Genomic DNA, 6,000 nt, shown 5'->3' on the forward strand with positions numbered 1-6,000 from the left:
GTTCGGCCTCGTCATGCCGCGAGAAGGGGGCGACGAATCCGGTTGAGATCCCCCTCCGGGACGGGGGAGGAGCGTGACCGGGCCACGTTAGTGCAGGAATCACTCAGTCCCACCCGGGGGAATCGCCATCCGATTCAATTCCCCCTGGCTTGTGACTAGGCCCGGCACCGTCACCGCCGTCGCCCCCCCTCATCACCGCCGCTCGCAGCGGAGCTCCCAATGCCGCTCGAGCGACCTTCACAGCAGCCGAGAAGTACACGTGGCCCCCCCTAAAGCAACATGGAGGGCCACCTCAGGAGCAAGCCCCGGGGAAGGCGGAGGCATTGGAGTAGTGCTCCGCCTCCCCGTCCTCGGCCTCCGCGACGGCCGCGGCCCCTCGTCCTTCCTCCGCCACGGGCGGTCGGGCCATCTTCCCCCGAGGCGCCACCAGAAGCTGTGGCATGATCCGAACGGGGTCCCCTCGCCGCCCTGATGGCCGACGGTGGACGACCCCGTCCCCTAACCATGGTTAGGGGCAAGTGCCACCAGCAGACAGAAGAAGATTCTGAAGACCAAGGCCAAGGAGTTGGTAGATCCAGGAGGAGTTGGGTGAGCAAAACCCCTCGCAAACCCTCCCAATTTATAGGACGGGGCGTGGGGGCTAGCCTCCCTTACTCCAGAAGCCACCACCCTCCTCGCCTAGTCGCTCGAGCTCAAGGGCTAACAGAGAACCGCCCTGCTGCACCAATGCATGTACGGGCGGGCCCAACCACTACCGCGCCTTTCAAGGCCACGCCTGCCACCTGTCTGTCCATGACTGCGCATGCCACGCGTGTGGCAGAGGCGTTTCAGGAGGCGGAGAGGCCACTCCATGCACGACCTCCCACTTTGCGCATCCGATGCGCGGCGTGGGGAAACGCAACCGCCAGCAGATCCAGCCATGAAGGCTCATGCACCTTTTTGGGCTTGGCCCAACAACGCTCCGCACGCGTGTGTGGCCCAGGCCCGGGGGTTCCTATCAGTGCACTAAAGACTGGGGTCCCTAGTGCCCCAGACTTGTGGACGGGTGGAAAGAGTCCGTGACGGCAAGGTATGGCGATATCCAGACAAGATGCACCCCCAAGATTACCAAGGCCCCGGCAAGCCTGCCTTGTCGGGAAGATATCCAAGGCGACGCCCGTTTAGTGGACGTGATGAACGCACCAAACACAAGACCCCGGCAAGCCTCCCTCGCCGGGAAGACAACCGAAGCCCCCGGCAAGCTTCCTTGCCGGGACGAAGACCCAAGGCCCCGGCAAGTACCCTTGCGTGGATGACGAAGCTAGGCACTGGTGGGCGACCGCCCTTGCCACATTGCCATCCCCAAGTTCCAGCGCATTCCGCATGCGCCAGCGCAGCTTCCAGGTGTCGAAACACCTGGACACATGTCTTCACCAACACATTGCTGACAAGGACAAGATGTACATTTAATGCACCTGATAGCGGTAGATGGATAAGCACCGCTCTAGGTTCACTGTAACTTCTCGTGAACCTACCATCGAGCACTGTAGGTGACCCATTTGCCTATAAAAGGAGGCCCTTAGCTCATTCACAAGGGGTTAGACTTTTTGGAGATTGGCCAAGAAGACGGTTATCATCAGTCACTGTAACAAACAATGAAAAGCTTAATACGATCAGACGAGCAGGACGTAGGGTTTTACGCATAAGTGGCCTGAACCTGGGTAAAAAGGCTTGCCAGGTGTTGATCGTTAGCTCTGCTCTTGACGTTGTCTTTCCTCGCCCTACGATCACAAGTGTATCACGTTGATTCCCATATGTGTCGACCTAGCATCGCCGATATCCGATGTCAGGGAGTTGCATGATCGCATGGTCATAGGATAAGATACATTGACATGCAGAAAAACAGTAGCAATAAACTAACATGATCATATGCTACGTTTATAGTTTGGGTCTTGTCCATCACATCATTCTCCTAATGATGTGATCCCATTATCAAGTGACAACACTTGCCTATGGCCAGGAAACCTTGACCATCTTTGATCAACGAGCTAGTCAACTAGAGGCTCACTAGGGACAGTGTGTTGTCTATGTATCCACACATGTATTTGAGTTTCCAATCAATTCATTCTAGCATGGATAATAAACGATTGTCATGAACAAGGAAATACAATCATAACCAGTTTATTATTGCCTCTAGGGCATATTTCCAACAGTCTCCCACTTGCACTAGAGTCAATAATCTAGTTCACATCACTGTGTGATTGTAATGAATCTAACACCCATATAGTTCTGGGGTTCGATCATGTCTTGCTTGTGAGAGAGGTTTTAGTCAACGGATCTGAACCTTTCATATCCATGTGTGCTTTACAAATCTCTATCTCATCCTATTGATGCTACTACGTGCCATTTGGAACTATTCCAAATGACTGCTCCACTATACGAATTTGGTTTACTACTCAGAGTTATTCAGATTAGTGTCAAAGCTTGCATCGATGTAACGCTTTACGACGAACTCTTTAATCTCCTCCATAATCAAGAAAAATTCCTTAGTCCACTAGTTACTAAGGACAACTTTGACCGTTGTTCAGTGATTCAATCCTGGATCACTCTTTGTACCCCTTGACAAACTCATGGCAAGACACACATCAGGTGCGGTACACAGTATGGCATACTTTAGAGCATGTGGCTAAGGCATAGGGGACGACCTTCGTCCTTTCTCTTTCTTCTGCCGTGGTAGGGCTTTGAGTCTTACTCAAATTCACACCTTACAACACAACCAAGAACTCCTTCTTTGCTAATCTATTTTGAACTCCTTCAAAAACTTGTCAAGGCATGCATTTCATTGAAAGTTCTATTTAGCGTTTTGATCTATCTCTGTAGATCTTGATGTTCAATCTTCAAGTAGCTCTATCCAGGGTTTCCTTTGAAGAACTCCTTTCAAACAACCCTTTATGCTTTCTAGAAATTCTACATTACTTTCGATCAACAATATGTCAACCACATATACTTATCAGAAATTCTATAGTGCTCGCACTCACTTCTTTGGAAATACAAGTTTCTCATAAACCTTGTATAAACCCAAAAGCTGTGATCATCTCATCAAAGCATATATTCCAACTCCGAGATGCTTGAACCAGTCCATAGAAGGATCGCTGGAGCTTGCATACTTGTTAGCATCCTTAGGATCGACAAAACCTTCTGGTTGTATCACATACAACCTTTCCTCAAGGAAACCATCGAGGAAACAATGTTTTGACATCCTATGTGCAATATTTCATAAATAATGCAGCAACTGCTAACAAAATTCCAATAGACTTTTAGCATCACTACGAGTGAGAAAGTCTCATCATAGTAAACTCTTTGAACTTGTCGGAAACATCTTTGCGACAAGTCGAGCTTTTCTTAATGGTGACTTTTCACCATCATCGTCTGTCTTCCTTTTAAAGATCCATATGTACTTAATAGTCTTACGACCATCAAGAAGTTCTTCCAAAGTCTACACTTTGTTTTTATACACGGATCCTCTCTCGAATTTCATGGCCTCCAGCCATTTGCCGGAATCCGGGCCCACCATCGCTTCTTCATAGCTCGTAGGTTCATTGTTGTTCAACAACATGACCTCCAAGACAGGGTTACCATACCACTCTGTAGCAGTACGCGACATTGTCTACCTACGAGGTTTGTAGTAACTTGATCTAAAGCTTAATGATCACTATAATTAGTTTCCACTTCAATTGGCGTAGGCGCCACATGAACTACTTCCTGCGCCCTTCTACACACTGGTTGAAGTGACGGTTCAATAACCTCATCAATTTCCACCACCCTCCCACTCAATTCTTTTGAGAGAAACTTTTCCTCGAGAAAGGACCTGTTTCTAGAAATAAACACTTTGCTTCTGGATCTGAGATAGGAGGTATACCCAACTGTTTTGGGTGTCCTATGAAGATGCATTTATCCGCTTTGGGTTCGAGCTTATCATGCTAAAACTTTTCCACATAAGCATCGCAGCCCAAAACTTTTAAGAAACGACAGCTTAGGTTTCTCCAAACCATAGTTCATACGGTGTCATCTCGACGGAAATACGTGGTGTCCTATTTAAACTTAATGCGGTTGTGTCTAATGCATAACCCATAAACGATAGTGGTAATTCGATAAGAGACATCATAGTATGCACCATATCAAATAGAGCGCGACTATGACGTTCGGACACACCATCACACTATGGTGTTCTAGGTGGCATGAGATGTGATACAATTTTCACATTTGTCTAAATTGTGTACCAAACTCGCAACTCGGATATTCATCTCTATGATCATATCGTAGACATGTTACCCTCTTGTCACGACGATCTTCAACTTCACACTGAAACTACTTGAACCTTTCAATAATTCAGACGTGTGTTTCATCAAGCAAATACACTAGTATATACTCAAATCATCTGTGAAGGAAGAACATAACGATATCCACTGCGTGCCTCAGCACTCATTGGACTAAATACATCCAAATGTATTACTTCCAATAAGTTACTTTCTAGTTCCATCCCATTGGAAAACGAGGCCTTCAGTCATCTTGCCCATGTGGTATGATTTGCATGTCTCAAGTGATTCAAAATCAAGTGAGTCCAAACGATCCATCTGCATGGAGTTTCTTCATGTGTTTATACCAATAGGTATGGTTTGCATGTCTCAAATGTTTCAAAAATGAGTGAGTACAAAGATCCATCAGCATGGAGCTTCTTCATGCATTTTATACCAACATGACTCAAGCTGCAGTGCCACAAGTAAGTGGTACTATCATTACTACTTTGTATCTTTTTTGCATTAATATTATGAAAATAAACCATTGAAGGTATTAATTCAAGCAAATAGAATAAACATTATTCTCTTTAAATGAATTATCGTATTGCAATAAACACGATCTAATCATGTTCATGCTCAACGCAACACCAAATAACAATTATTTAGGTTTAACACTAATCCCGATGGTAGAGGGAGAGCGATGTTTGATCACATCAACCTTAGAACTACTTCCAACACACATCGTCATCTCACCCTTGCTAGTATCCATTTAATCCGCAGCTATAATTTAGAGTTACTAACACTTAGCAACTGAACCGGTATCTAATACCCTGGTGCTACTAGGAGTACTAGTAAGGTACACATCAATATCAGGTATATCCAATATACTTTTGTCGACTTTGCCAGCCTTCTCATCTACCAAGTATCTAGGGTAGTTCCGCCTTAGTGACCGTTCCCCTCATAACAGAAGCACTTAGTCTCGGGTTTGGGTTCAACCTTGGGTTTGTTCACTAGAGCAGCAACTGGTTTTCCATTTCCTGAAGTATCCCTTCTTGCCCTTGCCCTTCTTGAAACTAGTGGTTTTACTAACCATCAACAATTGATGCTCCTATTTGATTTCTACTTTCGCGATGTCAAACATCGTGAATAGCTTAAGGATCATCATATCTATCCTTGATATGTTATAGTTCATCATGAAGCTCTGGTAGCTTGGTGGTAGTGACTTTGGAGAACCATCACTATCTCATGTGGAAGATTAACTCCCGCTCGATTCAAGCGGTTGTAGCACTCAGACAATCTGAGCACATGCTCAACGATTGAGATTTTCTCCCTTACTTTGTAGACACAGAATCTTGTCGTAGGTCTCATACCTCTCAACAAGGGCATGAGCATGAAATCCCAATTTCATCTCTTGGAACATCTCTCATGTTCCGTGACGTTCAAAACATCTTCGATGCCTCAATTCTAAACCGTTTAAGCATTAGGCACTATCATGTAGTCATCAAAAAATGTGTACATCGACAGACGACGCTCGAGGTTCAACACACCGAGCAGTGCATTAAGGCCATAAGCCTTCTGCACAGCAATGAGGACAATCCTCAGTTTACGGACCCAGTCTGCATAATTGCTACTATCATCTTTCAACTAAATTTCCCTAGGAACACATCAAAAACAGTAGAGCTACAACGCGAGCTACAACATAATTTGCAAAGACCTTTTGACT

This window comes from Hordeum vulgare, chromosome 2H (assembly GCF_904849725.1).
Source record: "Hordeum vulgare subsp. vulgare chromosome 2H, MorexV3_pseudomolecules_assembly, whole genome shotgun sequence".
Lineage (NCBI taxonomy): Eukaryota > Viridiplantae > Streptophyta > Magnoliopsida > Poales > Poaceae > Hordeum > Hordeum vulgare.